Below are 17869 nucleotides of genomic sequence, written 5' to 3'. Positions count from 1 at the left end.
AACAGGATCTGTCTCTGAAAGGAAGGGATTTGTGCAACATGTCACAACAGATCTGGATAACCTATTTCTAAATAATGTTCTTCACTGAAGAGAGCTTTTAAGTTCCCACCCACACACAGGGAATAGGTGGGAGAAAAATAATTAACATCTATGCGGTTTATTCCCACGGTGGGGGCCCCACCAGGCCAAAGCATTCTAACTCTCATTTGTTCCAACGGGGAAGTCTTAATATTCAATCCTGTACTCAGTTTCCCTGAGAGTCCCAAATGGCGCTTACTCTTGAGTAGACATGCATAGGATTGCACCGTTAAGAATGTCCAATTCTTCTATTTACATAATTGGGCTTATTTTAAAATCCCTTACTGTATGCTTAGAATGGGAGAGGTGTAGGTGGGGGCAGCCCGTGACGCAACTACTGTGACAAACTATGATCCACAATTTAGTAGACTAAGTGATATAATGAAAGTTCTCATGTACCATAAAAGAAATTAAAAGTAAGGTGAAAAAATATCAGATGAATCCTAATATCAGCAGCACGCTCTGAAAGTTTCACAGCTATTCCAATTACATTATATATTTGCTAATAACTTTTATAGTAACACCTCAGTGTTTAATCTACTTAGTCCAGCCTCTGAGTATTTCAAACTACCAGAACATAAGCCCATCGTTTGAACACTTTTAAACATTTTCACTTTAGCTAAGAACTTGCTTTGTGTAAATCTCAGGCAAAATTACTTCTCCCTTGAGGTTGAATGTTTCCACTCCTCCAGCATCACGCTTGTACTGTTTAGAAGTCAAAGGAATTCTAAATATATGGAGAGGCAATTTTCACACCCAGATCATAAACGCTTTGCCTGGAAATAAACGCTTTGCCTGGAAAGAAAAAGTCCTCCCCTTGATTCCCAGGGACACTTCTAAAAAGTTTTTGGAAGGATGTGTCGCAACGGGTTGCCGACAATGTTCTCCGTTCATATTGCCTTCGTATGCAAATAAAGAAGGCTCAAATTAGCCGTGTTCTCTTGCCAGACTGAGACAGGCGGTGTTTCGGTTTCAAAAAAGGATTACTGTAACTGTTTCTTTCTCGACAAAGAAAAGGGGACATGAAACTGGTCTCTCACGAGGGAAGAGATGGATAATACAGCAGACAAGAGCAGAACGGGACAAAATCCCTTGCTCCCAAAGCAAACACTGTCAAGCGAAGTTCCATCGAAGTTATAATCCCATTATTGTAAGACGAACCACACACGTGTGATACTTGTACGTTGGTCCGCGCACACACAACTTGCTCACAACCTTTCTCCCGGAGACTCCTTTGCTTAACGTCAGGCAGTGATGGAGAACCTTTTCTTATGTCTTTCGTGATCATCTTTAGTGTTTGATATTTCTGAAGGATTTTGACGGTGGGTGTGTCCCTTGGTAACAACTCACCAAGGAATTCACTTTCAATATTAAAGGTCTTAGATCTTAAGCGCACAATCTTTGCTCCCTAAATCCAGCTGAGTGAGAGGAGCCTGTTTGAGTGCCTTGGATATTCAGATAGGGACACTCTCAAAGCACCCTCATAAAGAGGATTATAATTTATCGTAATTCCAAACGTGTTTACTCGGTAGTAAGTCATTTCGGTTTCGACTTACTCACAAGGAAGTACGATTAGGATCGTAGTCAATGTGTTACAGGCTGGAGTCTTTTATTAAGAATGGGTCTCAGGGTTATGCAAGCCCTGGTGAGAGATCTTGGTCGAATGGAGCCCAATCAACAAACACGTCTGGGTTTAAATCAATCCTTAAATCGCCTTCATTCCAGCAGAACAACCTAATGTGTGATGGGACACAAATCAGCTTTTCATTCGAATGCTTGTACTGTTTATAAATCCAAGGAATTCTAAATATATGGAAGAGATTAATGCCAACTCTTTCTGTGAGTCTCACACTGGCCTTGAAAATCACAATTAGACAGTGATCAATGAAATCCAACCGCACTCATATTTACAACAGCCCTGTAAGGTAATGCTCCTTTTATTCCCAAATCTCATAAGGCAATCTGGGGAATCGGACAGCAGCGCCTAGTCTCAGTCTTAACTACTTACTAGTAAGGGCAGAGTTGAGATTTGAAACTGTGAACAATTGGATATCAGCTCGTTGTTTTCCCGGGCATATCCAAGAACAAGAGCCCAGGAACACAGAATTTAAGCACTTGACCTTTCACTTAATTCCAGTAGAACTGGAGCCAATGGGTGTACATCCAAATTCGTCAGTTGAATAGGGTTGCACTGTTCTACCCTTATGAGAATTGCTCCGGTCGGCGATTCGCTCTCTGAATAGATATACTGTACAGTCAATCCGTGGGAATTTTAAGTGCTTCAAACTTAAAGCAATTGGCAAAATGGCAGGAGAACAAAATAGGAGGAGTGCCGTTTAAGCATGTTCTAGATCAATATGCTCGTTCCGTTTATATCACTGGGCTTGATCTGGTTTTAATATGGGACTCAATTTCGGATTGGCTGTTGAATGCTGAGCAGAGAAAAAGAACCACAGACTTTGCTAAGTTTACAGCCCCTCTGCTCCTGTTCCCAATTCTGGAGCAAACAACACACATTCTAAATATACAAGCCAGACCCTATACGGGGCGGGGGTAAGACTCTGCTTTGATTAATTCGAGCGACTATTCCTGGATTTCATGACAGAGAATCAAATTCCTGCCCATACATAAGCAGGCACTGAAAGGCTGAGAAAAAAACGACATTTAACTACTGTACCACGATGGTGAGTAGAACCAGATTGCTAAATAATTGGTTAATCCGGATGTAGGAGGTTCTGAGAAAGCTTTAGGGTTCTGCTCTGTTTTTTATTATTTTCGAGTCGTGCCCAGCTGGGCAAGCTGTGGTGGGAAGCCCAATATTCTAGCCTGCACTGCACACCAGGTTGGCTTTAGGAAACATTAATGCTCCTTAGCATTTATATAGCGCTTAAGGGTGTGCAAAGCATGCCACAGGCCTCTCAAGCAGGACAACACCACTGTTCCCATATAGCTGAGGTTGAAATAACCGTGACATACCGTAAACCCATGCGGTGAAGTAAAAACTGAACTGGTGGCCTCCTTGGTTGCACCCAGGCAAAGTAATCCGAAGCTTATATCACTCCAAAGTAAGTTCAGTGCCGTTTATTCTCCATATAAACGTGTGTGCGCGCACACAGAGAAACGAGCACAGATGAAGGGGGTCTGACGTGTGCAGTCCAATTTAAAATGCTAAAGGAGCTAGCTGTGAACCTCTCGGAAATATTTGCAGCAATATCGTGCCTTGAGTCATTAAAAAGCAGTAGCTGTGATGGGGGGGGGTTAAGAAAAACAGATGGCGTTTTATTCTGTTCAACCCACAGTTGGAATGAAACTTTGATTACCTTTTGGTGTTTTTATTCCCACCGCACTATGTGGCTACAGTCCCCGGGTCCAATCATGTGTTCTTTTTGGAAAATATTGTATTTTTTTAAAATAAATGCACCACTTTATTGCAAACAACTCTCAAAGCAGTTTGCAAAATCGTGTGGACAGATGGGAAATTATTTCCCTATAATCCCTATAATGTTGTTGGACCCCAGCTTCCTTCACACTTAGCCTGTATTATCATCATCATCATCATCATCATCATCATCATCATCATCATCATCATCTCTTTCCTCTAAGGAGCTCAATATGTTCTCTTCCTCCCCATTTAATCCCCACAACAACCTCGAAAGGTAGATGATTAGACTGAGGGTGAGTGACTGTTCCAAGGTCACTCAGTGGGCTACAGACGCAAGTGGGTATTTGAACCCTGGTCCAAGTACACACTTATGGCCAATGGGCAGCGATAGTGGAAATTGCAGCCCAACCACCGCTGACCGAGAAAAACGTGGGTTGCCTATCGGGCCTCCTATCAGGCTTGCTTATCTGTGGGCACAGGGGGGCGAGCAGTTAACACAAAGAAGCGGTCAGCCCGATTCACGAGCATATTGAGTCGGCGTATTTGACTTTCAGGCAGCTTGCATATAGATCAACGCTGTTTAAAAAAATGCACTTCACCTCGAAATAAGCGCTGCTGAAACGTAGGGGCTGACTCTCAAGTAAAGGTGCTTGCCATCCGAGTCGCTTCACTGGGAGCTGGTGGATGGTTTGCGTTGGGTGCCAGCTTGGCACGAACCCAATAATTTGTTCCTTTGCTTAAAACAAGGACACTCGGCTTTGCCACCGACGTGAGCCTCCCCCGACCCGCGTAAAGCGGCTTATGGGTCAATACTGAGTGGAAAGATGGGGTAGAAATTATACTAAGGAAGCCAGTTTGGAAACATGCTAGAATTGAACGAACCCCACGAGTCCTGGACTGAAGTCCCTCCACTGATTGCCTTAGAGAATGGCAGCCTGTGTCGTGTGCTTTGGGTACTGTTGCTGCTCTGGTTTCCCAAAAACCACCAACAATAAAGTCTCCCCCCGTCCGTTGTTGGTCCATCCGAGCCAGAAGGTCATTGTTTTGCATTCGCTGAGGTAGATGCAACGTGCCTGGCAGGACGCGCAATTTCTACAGCGCTTATTGAGATACCCAGTTATTCTTCCCTACATCTCCGGCTTAGACCGAAGTCCTAGCTGGCCTTGACTACTCAGCTGAGTCACTCTTTCATTATAATGACTAGGCATTAGCTGCATGTCACATGTGTAGAGTACGTGTGTATATATCATCACTGGCACCCTTACGAGGAAGAAAAGCGTCTCTGTCGACGCAAGGAGAATTGCAGCTTGGAAGAAGAGATAGTCAAGGAGGTCATGACCGGCTGGTGTTGGGCGAGCTCAGAGCAGGGGTGGGCAGATTTCCCATCTGCGGGACCTACAGTATTTCTTTTTATTAGACCGCTTCCTAGCCATCAGCTGGAGATAAGGGGAGCCGGGATGGGAGGGGGTCAGTTCCAGGATGTAGGAGAAGACATCTCAGCCAGGACGTTGGTTTTCAGCAGCAGTGACTGAGCTCCCAATCCTTCCACACAAAACTCCATTCCTGGTTTCCCTCCAAGCTTTCTTAGTTTTAGTAGCCTTGGGGTGTTTTGTTTTGTGTATGTGTGTTTTTTTAGGAGAGGGGAAATGTGTTGCTCTTGTTAATTAATTTGGAATAGCCTTTGTGGTCTATTGCAAGTCACTCAGAAAGCTGCCAGTATTTATTTATTTTTTTACTTTTGTTAAATTATTTGTATTCCGCCCATCAGACTGGGTTGCCCCAGCCACTCTAAGAGATTCCCGATGTACTAGAGCCGTCTGTCTGTCTAGCTTTCCTGCTGACCGCCCAGAGATGGACTTAGTAAAACACCCCACGCAGTTCTCCACAGGCAAAGGAGGTCGGAAGCTGAAATTAAGTGTGTTGTGGAGACAAATCAGGCGTATTTCAGCGCTTCGAAATAATTATGAACCGGATCGGGGTGTCAGGCGCGTAAATCTAACGCCTACGACTGATCTGCGTTGTACAGATCGAGGTGTTCGTGTGATGGTACCCAACCCAATTCACCCAGCTGGGGAAGCAGAATCACTTGTTGCCGTTTCTTTTGAAGTTAAACCTCGCTAGATCCGTATACAGTAATGGACGAGGACTGTGCATTTAAATGCTGGGCACGATCCTGTCTAGGTTCAGCCCTACTGGTTTTAATGGGCAAGTGGTTAAAACTCTGCCATTTGCATCGGATGGATTTAACGCGGAGATTAAGTTAAACCTCCTTTGTGTTTCTTTCGAGTAAACCTGCTTAGGATGGGGTTTTAGTGAGCTTAATTTGGGCTGTTAGTGAGCAAGTTCTTGTTATTAGCAACTAACTACAAACTGTTTAGTAAACTCGTCGTCTGAAGGGGGAAGAAAAACCCATGGTTCTGCTGATGAGTTATAGGAAACGAAAGTACTGAGTGGGGAGGAGGAAGAGGTAGTTGTCTGTGGTGCTGCAGAGTTTATTATAACAACAAGCAGGCGATGAACCATATTGGACTTCAAGCACCAGTTTCAAAGGGTGACAGTCAGTGACGCGTCCGATGATGACGCTTCCAGGAAAGGCAAAGCTGGACGGCGTTTATTAAAGGACTATCTGCCCCGGAGCTCTGAAAGTGCTGGACTGTTACAAGTTTAACCAGCAGTAAGCCCTTACTCAGCGGTAAGCCCTGTTGAATTCAATGGGTCTTACTCCCAGGTAAGTGGGGTTAGGATCTCAGACTAAAACCAATTAACATGCTGCACAACAATCCTTCGCCCTTGCATTTATTTGGATTTAACCTGCGTTCAGTAGTTCTTAATCCTGAGTGAAGGTGCAACCTCCACGCGTCTATTCAGAAGTAAGTTTCATTAAGTTGGTTGGGCATAGGATTCCCACCTTCCTTACTTTGAAGTCAGTCCCACTGAAACCAATGAGGTTTAGGTCAGAAGTGTGTTCAGTTCCCTAAGGAGACACTGTGTGTGGGTGTTTGTTTCGTTTGATTCTACAAACTGACGCTCCCAAAGTTATTTCAGAGCCGAACAACGCAATCCTATTCCCTAATACCATTGAGCTCAAGGGAGCTTGGCCTGGAGGTTTGGGTTGCGTTGACCTGCAAAATAATGGGAGAATGGTTCCCTTTTCAGGACTTTGCAGCCGAAGTCAGCTTGCCTTTTACACACGGGCCCTCTATCGACGTTCTATTTATAAATTCACGGTGAGTTTGCCCTTTTATTTTAAGGCTGTGTCAGTGGGCTCAAGGTAAACTTGGATGCACCAATTTCCAAGACACTGGTCTTGCAGTGAAAAGTTATTGCGGCGCTTGGCCTTCCTTCCAAATCCACGTGTTTGGGCTTGGCGTATTAAAACGACCAGAGATTACCATGGGATTTTCCTCCACATAATGTGTTGATGATCAAGGCGGCTGACAACACTTTACAAGCAATTTATTTTTTAGTACTGTAGACAGATTTGTGTGTGTGTGTTTCATAGCTGCTGGCTTTCCGGAGCCTCAAGCTGCCAGTTGGCTTCTGTGATGGTTTCTGTAAACAAAGGGCTGTAAAGGTACAATCCAGTCCTCAACCTACTTGAAAACATCAAGGCCGCAAACAAGGTCATTAACCCCACCACTGAGCATTGCTTGGCTTGATTAGGTATGCCTACTGTACATTGCATGGAGTTGTTGCTGTCTACTCAGAAGTTCAATGGGTTCAATGGGATGTACTCCCAGGTAAGCGGGTAGGGTTTGCATCCTGAAAGTAAACCAAAATCGCCATTTGATACATGACACTTCCAGCCGATGATTCAGGTCGTACTAAATTTAAGGCGATATGGACACAGCAAGACTACGCATTATTTTTCCGAAATAAATAAATGCATCAATAAACAATTGTTTATCCACAAGTTAGCCCCATAGCGTTCCATGAGGCTTATTCCCTGGTGTTTAGGATTCCTAAGGCTTGCTCAGGATTTCGCCTTTTCCATGGAAGGAAGCTCCCTTGAGATCGAGGGGGGTATTCCCGCGAAGGAAACTGGCTATTGGACGTTCCCTGCTGTTTTCAAAGGTTTCTATTCCAATAGACTATGCTCTCGCGTGCGAGATGGTTGCCAACAGGGCATTCGCGCGATGATCGCGCGAGTAAGGGGAAGAAGTCAGAACCTAGTAGCTCCGCTGTGGACCGTCCTGGTTCCTTTCCACCAAAGGCAGAAGACGCCACTGCAGAGCCGCAGGAGGGAATCAGCCCGTGGTAACCACGGGATGGCAGCTCGCTGCATTCACAGCGTCCTCAGAGGGACGCCCTACGTTTCTGCAAAGGGGGTATTTGAGGAGGGATGGCTGCCTCTCCGGAGGAAGGAAGAGAAGGGGATTCAGTTGCTCCCTCAGGATCCAAGAAGGCTGATTTACAAGAGTGTGATCGACCGACCTTTTTCTTCCTTAGCCTTTACCGCATCCATCCATCCATCCTGTTGGCTATGCACAGAAGACAATGCCAAAAGGGATTTATCTCTTTTTCATGTGTGTAAAAACGAGGAGGGGAAAGATCTCTCTCCCTACACGTAACCAAAAGCCCCCTTCCAGCCCACCCACCCCCGTCGCTTGAGCGGAGGATACCGGGGAACAATGAGGTGGCGGAGGCAGAGGCGCGGGGCTGGGGCAGAAGCGAAGCGGGAGCGATGAAGCCGCCGCCACAGCAGCAGCAGCAACAACTAGCTGGTGTGGTTGCTACTAGCAACACAGCGGCCCGGAGCACCTAAGCGGGGAGGTGGAGAGAGAGAGAGACGGGGGTGGGGAGGCGAATAGGGCTCTTGCTCAGCCGGGCTCTGCTCCCAGAAGCCCCTCGCCCGGCGCGGGGGGAGGGTGGTCTTCAGCCCCGGGACAGCGCATCCGCCTCCCCCAGGAAGGCTGCGGCTGGACAGTCGCTGCTGCTGGAGCCAGGATGCTCTTTCTTGCCGCTCCGCAGAGTAGACAATGACGAGCAAGATGGCAAATAGGAGAGGGCGGGGTACGTGGGTGTCTCTTCCTGTGCCCCCCTCCCATCTTCCTCACTGGCAGGGCGGAAAGGGATCGTGTCCTCTTGGCACAAGAAGACCACACCTTAGCGGGGTCCTTTTCGCGTGGGGAAAGGTCGAGGTTGGCGCAGCAAGCCCTCCTCCTATTAAGGGTTCCTTCAAAGGAAGGTCGTCCTGCTGGGCTCCAGGGGGTAAAGAAGGATGCCTGGGATTTCGGCCCAAAAGTATGTGCGTTGAGTTAATGTCCTGGCCGCTACTGGATCAGATTTCTCTAGACCGGTATCTTCTTCCCAGCGGAGGCCAGCCATATTCTTCAAAGACGCTGGCCAAGCAAAGAGTAAGGACCACAACCTATCTTAGTTGTTTGTCCCTATTATCACCCGCTGCTTAAGAGGTATACTGCCTCTGCCTGTGGAGGTTCTATTCAACTATCATAGCCAAATGCCGTTTGCTGGGCCTATCCATCACCATTAGCCATGCTGGCTGAGACTGAGGGGCGTTGGAGTAGGACAAGATCTGAAGAGACAAGGACTAACCTCTTTCAGCAAAACAAAAACATTTTTCGCGCACTCCCCCCTTCCCACATAAGGGACCTAGATCCGGGTCAGTTAACCCCTGATTTTAGTGGTTGGTGAATTGTAACCAGAGCTGCACCTTACTAAGCGCTCAGAACTCATATCCTTGGTTTTCCATTCTAAATACACTTCATTGACTGTACTGACTGAGACTTCTAAGGAAGCATCCCTCGGATTGCAGTGTTAGAAGCCGGGTGTCCTCCCTGACCCGGGTGTCATTTCATATTCCTGCATGCTGGGATGATCATAAGAACAGGCCTACCTTGCAGGGTTGTTATAAATATCCTTGAACTATAACAATACGTTGAAATATAACTGAACCCCTAAACACACTGTTTCAAATACGAAGTACAAGCCATTACAGTAAAGCCCCAAAACCTCCACCCACTGATTGACTGGAGGTTTTGAAAGGTGAAATCGTTGAAGGGAGTGGACAATTTATTTAATTTGTTCATGATTTTTTTCCCAGTTAGTTCGTGAATTCTATTTTTGTTAGATAGCCTCTAGGGGTAAGCCGCCCTCACAAGGCGGCTTACAATAAGAGAGGCAAAACCACCAAGATAATGCATATATCTCCAGAGTCGGTTTTTATTATTTCAGGACATATTGGCGAAATTCCTTTGCTCATAAAGGAGGCCTTGAGTGCCTCGGGTGAGGCCATAGCCCAGGCTCTGTCGGCTCCCGTACCCACACCTCTCTCTTTATTGCTTACTATGGGCATAGCCAAAGGGGGGCAGAGAGGGACAGCTGCCCCCTAAATCAATAAAAATCCATTAAAAATACATAGCTGAGGTCCTGCCCCCCAAAAAAAATTCCTGGCTACGCCCATGCCGCTTACCTTTGTATCCAGCCTTTCTAACAAATGGGGCTGAAAAGGCGGCGTGTGTAGCCTATTTTATCTTTCTGGTTCTAAGTGTGGATGTTTGTTAGAAAGAAAGGCACCGGCGCTGAAAACAAAGCAAGTCACAGAGCCCTTTTATACACGTCTGCTCAATGTATCTCTTCTTTAATCCCATAGGTATTAATTCTCAGTAAAGCGAATACAGCATTGCACCCTAAATAAAGAAAGACCCTTGGTAGACCTCAGGAGGAGAGAAACCAAGGCGTGACGCAGAGCCCGTTACTCTGCCGATTTACTCGGAAGTAATGACAGTTTAGTCCAGTAGGACTTAGTCCCTAGGCCTAGGAAGTTTGCACAGAGTTGCAGAAGTGTAGCATTTTGGAAGGCTCGCCCGGATGCACATTCCCACCTCGCGGGTCTGCGAGGCTCGGGCAGCCCTAAGGAGGCCGAGCGGCCCCTGTGCTGCTCCCTCCTCCGTCAGACGCGGATCCTACTTGCCATTTACAGCGAGGCCCAGCAGAGAAGTGGTGAAAGTTCAAAATGTCAGCGCTGAAGGAAATGTCACTGATGGCTCCTCTCCGCAAAAGGTCAAAACCTGATAAGAAAAGAGCATTTCTCTCCATCCTGGGACTGCCAGCCATTCCCCTTCAACAACGCCTAGCAGCTATTCAAAAGCTACAAACAAGGTTCTGGTTATGAATGCTGTTTATATCCACCCTTACCTTTCGGAGTATTGCCATGCCTTCATTTATTTATTTTTAAATCTTCACAACAACCCTGTGAGGTTGTTTAGGCTGAGAGAGTGGGAATAGCCCAAGATCAGCCAATCAAATTTCTGACCGAGGAGGGTATTCGCTCGAGGTCTTTAGCCCAATATTCTGTCCACGACACCCCACCGGATTTTGGTATAGCCACCACGCACAATGGGTGCCCTACTGAAATCAAATGGGACTGAGCTCCAATGGATGAACTTCCCTTAAAAAAAGGGAGAATTTGACAGCTATGCCTAAGCTCCGCCTTCTGAAATCTGCAACTGTGAAAGGCGGAAGAACAGTCTTTTCCATCTGAGCGCCCTCGGCTCAGATTTAAGGCTTGCCAGTGCCACCCACGCAACCTCTCCTGTAGTACCATCAACGGATCGAAATACAATAGGAACATAGCTGTCAAGTTTTCTCTTTTCTCGCGAGGAAGCCTATTCAGCATAAAGGAATTTGCCTTTAAAAAAGGGAGAACTTGACAGCTATGAATAGGAAAAGTGATCCGCGTTGCTTCTTCACGTCTTCAAGCCAGGAAAAGCCATCCCGCGCAAGAGCCATCCAGAAGAGGATGGGAAAAGGATCCTCTTCTTCAAAAGGTCCGGGGGCTGTAGCCCTGACAGTGTTCCGGGGCTAAGCAGTGCCCCCACTCAAGGATCCACTCTAGCCCAGTGGTTAGACTCCAATTCGTTAGTGTTGGACTAGGACCTGGGAGACCAGGATTTGCCTATCTGCTCAGCCATAAAGCTCACTTGGGTGACCTTGGGCCAGTCACCATCTCTTACCCTAACCTCCCACCCAGGGATGTTGTGAGGATGAAATGGGAAGGAGCAGAAGAACCATGTGCACCACCTCGAGTTCCTTGGAAGAAAAAAGGTGGTATATAAATGTAATAAAATAATAATAATCCTTAACTATGTTGCTTCAATTGGGTCTCACCAAAGAGCTCAGGAACACACCTTTGGCTGGCTGGAGTGGATTATCGGGTGGCGCAGTGCCGTAGCAGTTAATGGGTTCCCAGGGGAAGCTTCGCAAAGCGACGGACCCGCGTTGTCCCTCGCGAAGGAGATGCGCCGCTGAGCAGCTCCAAACGCCGAAAGACCACAGCGCTTTTCCTCGCCAACTGGGAGCGGGGAGAATTTCCTGGCAGACGAAGCAGGGAACTTCCTGGGCTTTTCCTGAGTTTTTGAAGAGCTTCTCGATAACCTGAAGGTAGGAAGGCTGAAGCAAGCCAGGAGGAGATATAGATCTGATGTTTTGACCCCGCGCAAATTTGTTCTCGACAGATTTCCCTCCTCCTCTTCCTCCGTGAGGGCGTCGGGCGACCTTTCTTGCCTTCTCCTCTCGGATCCTAAACCTAAGTCGGAAGAGAATCTGGCTGGGGGCAGGAGGGAAAATGCTAGCACAATATGGCTAGGTTTCAGATAATAATGAAATGATTAATTAATAGTAATAATAACTATGTGTGCCTGGTGCCTTGTGTGCCTGACGGACCAACGTGTTTTTGGAACAAGTGTTGCTGTCAAAAGTTGTTCTCCAGGTGGAGGGCAATTTGTTTGGAACTGGGCGTAAATAGTAGGAATGCTATAATTTTCGCGCCCCTTTGCAAGTACAGGGGAGCAATATATTGAGCTGAGTCTTGGCAGATAAGAGAGGGGAGGCGTCACCTCCCATCAGCCCCGGGCCGGCCAGCATGGCCAATAGTCAGCTTTGGTGAGACTTGTAGTCCAGCAACATCCGGAGGGCCACACGTTCCTCCTCCTTGGCCCTGCAATCCGAGAGGGAAAAGGGATGGTTGCTCTGACTGAAGGGACCATACTCCAGTGGAAGTTAATGTGTGCCTTGCTTATCAGGGGGAGACGCCTCAGCTCATCTTGTAATTCTGCCACGAAGAGGGAGATGATCCTGGCAGCCTAAGCTGGGTAGCAAAGCTGTACTGGCGGAAGCGGCCACTATTCTTTGGAAGGGAAGAGAGAATACGGTAATAGCTAAAAGGCAGATCTGTTCATAGAAGGAAGGGGATGGAGAGAAAGAGAATTGCTTGTCTTCCAAATACAGCTTATTTGTCCACGGTCGTAGCTTTTGCCTGTGACAGCAATTGCTAAATAGGGTTTATGGTCGAAGCCATCCTTGCAGCAGAGACTCCCGTTTCCTTAAAGCGGTGCTTATTTTAGGGGCAAGTTCGCTTCGTGGGGCGCAAGTACTTTAGCAGGGCAACTCTAGAGAAGCCGATGGAGGAGCTGACTCTCAAGGAGCCGCGCACACACTGCAATGCTAAACACAGTTACTTAGAAGTAAATTCCATTGGACACAGCGGCCTTGATCCTTAGTAAATTTATTTGGAATGGTAGAATTATTTATTATTATTATTATTATTATTATTTATTATTATTATTAATTTGCCCTAGTCTATACTTCGAATTCAAACCCGGACTGGGTTTAACCTTACCCCCTTCTCTTTACACGTGAGAATTCTGGCTCGGCCACATCCCCTCTTGTCTTGTATGAGCTGTAAAACCTCGAATCTCCACCGGAACGGTTGCTGTTGCTTTAAAGTTTAATCTAATTTCTCAATCCGGATTGGTCTGAGAAGCGGAGCTGGCTTCATTTCTAAGGAAGCAGGGTGGGGGGAAGCCTGGCGGCATGACATAGCTGCCAGGAAAGCAGAATCCACCCCACTGTCTGCCCTCTCTAATATCTCCCCGGGCCACCTCTCAGGCCTTCCCCACCCCACCCCGGGTCTGCTTCCTGCCAGGCAGCAGCGCGTCGATCCGGTTTCGAAATTTGGCGGCGGGAGGGCGCCCAATGCGGGCGGGGAACTGGGTTGCGGCGGCGGAGTGCGCAGGCGCAAGATGGCTCCTGCTTCTCGGAGGCGCTTCGGGGGCTTCGGCACGGAGCTAGAGCGGCTGAGCTGCCTTCTCGGACCCAAGGGAGGGAGGGAGGCTGGGAAGGGGAGCGAGAGGCCGCCGGCAAGCATTTCTGCCTCGAGCTCCCTTCTTCGCACGCCTGGAAAAGCCCCGGCATGGGCGCAGCGGGGGGGGGGGGCAAAGCGGGGCAGCTGCCCCCCGCTAAATCAATAAAAATCAATAAAAATACATAGCAAACTGAGGTTCTGCCCCCCTCTCAAGATCCTGGCTACGCCCAGGAGCCCCGGGGAGCCTCTCCAAAGCGTGGTTCTTTTGGAAAGCGAACTGGGGAGCAGCAGCCAGCAGTAACAGGAAGGGGATCCCTGGAGAGAATCCGTTTCTTTCCCATTCGGTGGAAACGCCTCTTGTGCCTCCTCCTCCAGCTGCTGCTGCTTCATCCAGCGGAGAAAGAAAGGGCGACTAGGCTTGCAATCCTATGCACACTTGGATGGGGCGCACTCTTCGAAGCACAGCGCTGTGGTTCAGTTGCAGCGGAAGCCTAACCATGCCTACTCAGAAGTAAACGCTGCCTAATTCAATGGGGTTTACTGTCTGGTGAGTGGAGCAAACGGCCTTCTTGTCTTTTTATTCCGTTAGTTCCTGATTCCTTCCCATTCCTTTGATGTCTCTTTCCTTTCTTTGGCCATCTTCGGCTTTTCTTCTCTCTCTCTAAACAAAAAAACAAAAAGAGCCCGGATCCCGTTTTCCTCTCTTGGACTTGTTTGCAGCGTAGGCGGTTGCGCCCACCTTTGCGCTCCCTCCCGGGCCTTTTGCTGGAGGATAGCGGCTGAGTGTTGGCACCGCAAGGTCCAGCGGGGTCGGAGGATGCGACTGGGACGCCAAGAAGCGTCCCGAGATGAGGAGGGAGGACGCACAGTTCTTTCTTGCTGGATTAAGTGCCTCTTGGAAGCACACGGCTTGAAGCCGCCTACTGCTCGGTTCCAGACGGAAATCCGCGCGGGGAACTGAAAAAAGACAGGGAGAAAAAGTAATAATAAAATAAACAGCTCGCGTGTACTCGGAAGTAACTCCTGTCGAATTCAAGTAGGGCTTAACTCCCAGGTAGGCAGCCTGAAGGCATCCTGCGTAGTAGCGAGTTTGCGTTGCGCAACGAGAGAGACTTTGCGTCTGGATCAATAGTCTTCGGGGAGCAGACGTTTGAAGCTCACACCTAAAGAGTAAAACCGTCCAGGTTGGCAGAAGAAGCAGCTAAGCGGCGGAGCTGGGCCTCGCTCAGCTTGCCCATGCTGGCATAAGTCTCAGACAGCCGAATTCCTGCCCGGGTTCGGCTGGTGGCTGAACTCGGAACTGCAAGCAAAGCGAACTCTTTCTTCCATTCTTCCGTGCGGAAAGCGAGTTCAGAGGTGGTGGTTAGAACTTGGCAAAGGAACGCAAATAACGCACGAAGGAGAGAACTCGTATACGTGGGTGAGGGGTGGATCAACAAGATTCAAGGATCCCAGTGGGAGCTATATAAAGAATCGCAGATACAGGATCTCTTTCACAGACCCACCTTCTAAAGTGAATTGTAAATCCTCGCCGGAGAGTAAACGGAGTGGGTAGGGTGGGGGTGGGGAAACAGCTGGACAAGTTGGACTGGGCAGCCGCACGGATCCCCGAAAGAAGAGAACGATGCAGAAGCATCCGCGAGGGCAGGGGGAATGTTGCGCGCATTCTTTGGCCGTTAGTTCTCCCGCCGGTCCGATGATTAATAAGCAGCTCTCTCCTCGCTTTTCCGGATCTGTCGGGAAAGCTCCGCGTTACTGTCCAAGTGGAACGCTAGCTAAAAGCCTGGCCGGTGCGATGGCGTGGCGGCTGAGTCCCAATCCGAAGGGTGGTGGTGCTAATATAGCCTTGTAACATTGAAGCCCAATATTGGAGGAAGCAAACTCTCTTTCGCCAGGGGAAGCTATTGGTATTTCAGATGACAGATTCTTCTTCCTAGTTTATAAAGCGCGTTTAATGTGCGATCACCATAGTTCTTGCAATAACCACGCCGGTCTTCAAGCGACGAGATCTTTGCTGCGCCTATTTTACGGGGGGGGGGGGGGATAAGACGTCGCCAGAACAAGTCAAGGTTGAAGCTTAAGGTCCAAAAAAGAGGGCAGAGGGCAAGTCCTCAGTTCTGAGCAGTATTGCCTGCGGCCCCCACTGAACTCGGAGGTGTGGGGCTTGGTTTTGGCTTTGCTCATTAGTGAAGTGAAATACACTCTGCACATGTTCAAAAACACTTAGATAAGATACACGGTTGAGGACTGGCTTCCTTTCCCTCTCTGAATATTGTGCAGTACTGATGCCTTTCAAGCTGACGCGCGTTACTGTGCTTCAGTGCGAAGGTTTACTCAGAGTAAAACCAGCCACTGGCTTTTTGGGAAAGTCAGCAAGGAACTGCGCAGCCGCTGTTCGCTTTTAGAGCTCCCTCCGCTTGGAAACCTTTTGTATATACCGTAGGGCAAGTCAGTGAGCGGACGCTTTTGCTTCCTTTGGATTCCCTTTTAAACTATTATTACTCCCAACAGTTTAACACAGAATTGGAGTATTCAGATAAGCTGGTTTACAGGGCCACCAGATGTATGTCTGCTCAGAAGTAAGTTCCACTGAGTTCAATGGAGTTTACTCTGAGGTAGGTGAGGATAGGACTGCAGTCTTGCACAAGGGTAAAGTTATACTGCACCTCACCAGGTACCGTATAAACAAGTCCCCCCCCCTCTCCCATCACCTGCGTGTTGGGACGTCCTGAGAAAACCTTGGGAAATCCAAGATTAATAATAGGCTTTGATGGAAAGTAGTGCGATCCTAACCGCTACTAATAAAATTAATACTATACCGCCCTTCATCCGAGGATCACAAGGCGGATTAGAATATTAAATGAGAGTTCCGCGGGATCGTTCTTAGGATCCGGGAGGCAGCAGTAATCACCTGCTTTTACAGCCATCTCCAAAATGATTAAAAGGAAGAACAGCTAAGAGGTTTGTGACGACTTAAAAGACTAGCACATTTATTGTGCCACAATGAGCTTTTGTGGGACAGAATCCACTTCATCCACTTGCTTCTGATGAAACCGATGTTACTCCACGAAAAATTATAGCTTATTATGCCATAATAAAACTCTGTTGTTTCAGCAACTACCATGAACAGGGAACCATCTGGAAATCTTTTCAAAACCGTGTTCTTTCTCTTAAGGTGTACTTACGGTATAAAAGGAAGATTAAATGTTCAGCATGACTCCAGTAACCCGGCGAGAGTGCAGGTTCAGGCAATGACCCTCAAAGCACTGCGATGGAAGCACATTTCATTGAAATGATGGGACTCCCTCCCAGTTAAACGTGCTTTTCTGATGGATGCAATCAACCCACACTCATTTTCGCAGAATTAGCAATGCCAATACAGTATCAGTTCGGTTTCAAAATATAGCAGCGTTTGCCGTGATTGAACTGGAACCAAATTGTGCAAACTTGGTCTGATTTACAGTATCTGCAGTTCAGAACTTTGGGTTCAACATTGGCCTTTGTGATAATTATTCCATCTTTTTATAGTTGGTTGAAATCATTTTTTAAACCTTTTTTTCCTCCTTTGAAAAACAGTCAGTTGAGGGTTTTCTCAGAACTAATCCAAAGCAGGAAAAAGACTTGTTGTAACACAGCTGCTTTAATTCCTTTCACTGTTAGTGAGATGGAATTCTGACAGGAGCGACTAATACAGCCTATTGACTGTATGTCAGTTAATTAATGTGCATGAATCTAGATCTAACCTACCTCTCTAAGATACTTCATTGTGAAACAATAAGGGAACAGGGATGTGTGTGTCTATGTGTTTGCCCTGGAAGCTGTTCTGATTCATGAGAGGAACCCCATTCTCTCAAACTGTATTTTATATCATAATTGGAAATACGCATTTTCCCCTTTTAGAATCTCTTTTTGGATTGGTTTGATCTGCCCAACTAAAAATCTATTTGACTACATAAAACTGAATTTGTGCTTGTGACTACGTCTATCACGAAAAAAGAATTAGCCTGAAAGAGACATTACTTCAAATTAATCACATTTACATTAGCAGTTGAAGGACTACAATCGATCACAACCCAATCCAAACTACTTTTACCAGGAAGGAAGGAAGGAAGGAAGGAAGGAAGGAAGGAAGGAAGGAAGGAAGGAAGGAAGGAAGGAAGGAAGGAAGTCCCTTTGCTTTCCATTGATCTTTCAGCAAAGTAACAGTGTGATCCTATGAACGCTCAATTCAATGGCGCTGTCTCCCAGGAAAGCGTGTGTATAGGACTACAAGCTTTATAGGCTGCAAGTTCCATATAGTTAAG

The sequence above is a fragment of the Zootoca vivipara genome, chromosome 11, assembly GCF_965207765.1.
Source record: "Zootoca vivipara chromosome 11, rZooViv2.hap1.1, whole genome shotgun sequence".
Taxonomy (NCBI): domain Eukaryota; kingdom Metazoa; phylum Chordata; class Lepidosauria; order Squamata; family Lacertidae; genus Zootoca; species Zootoca vivipara.
Note: the sequence above shows the minus strand (reverse complement) of the source record.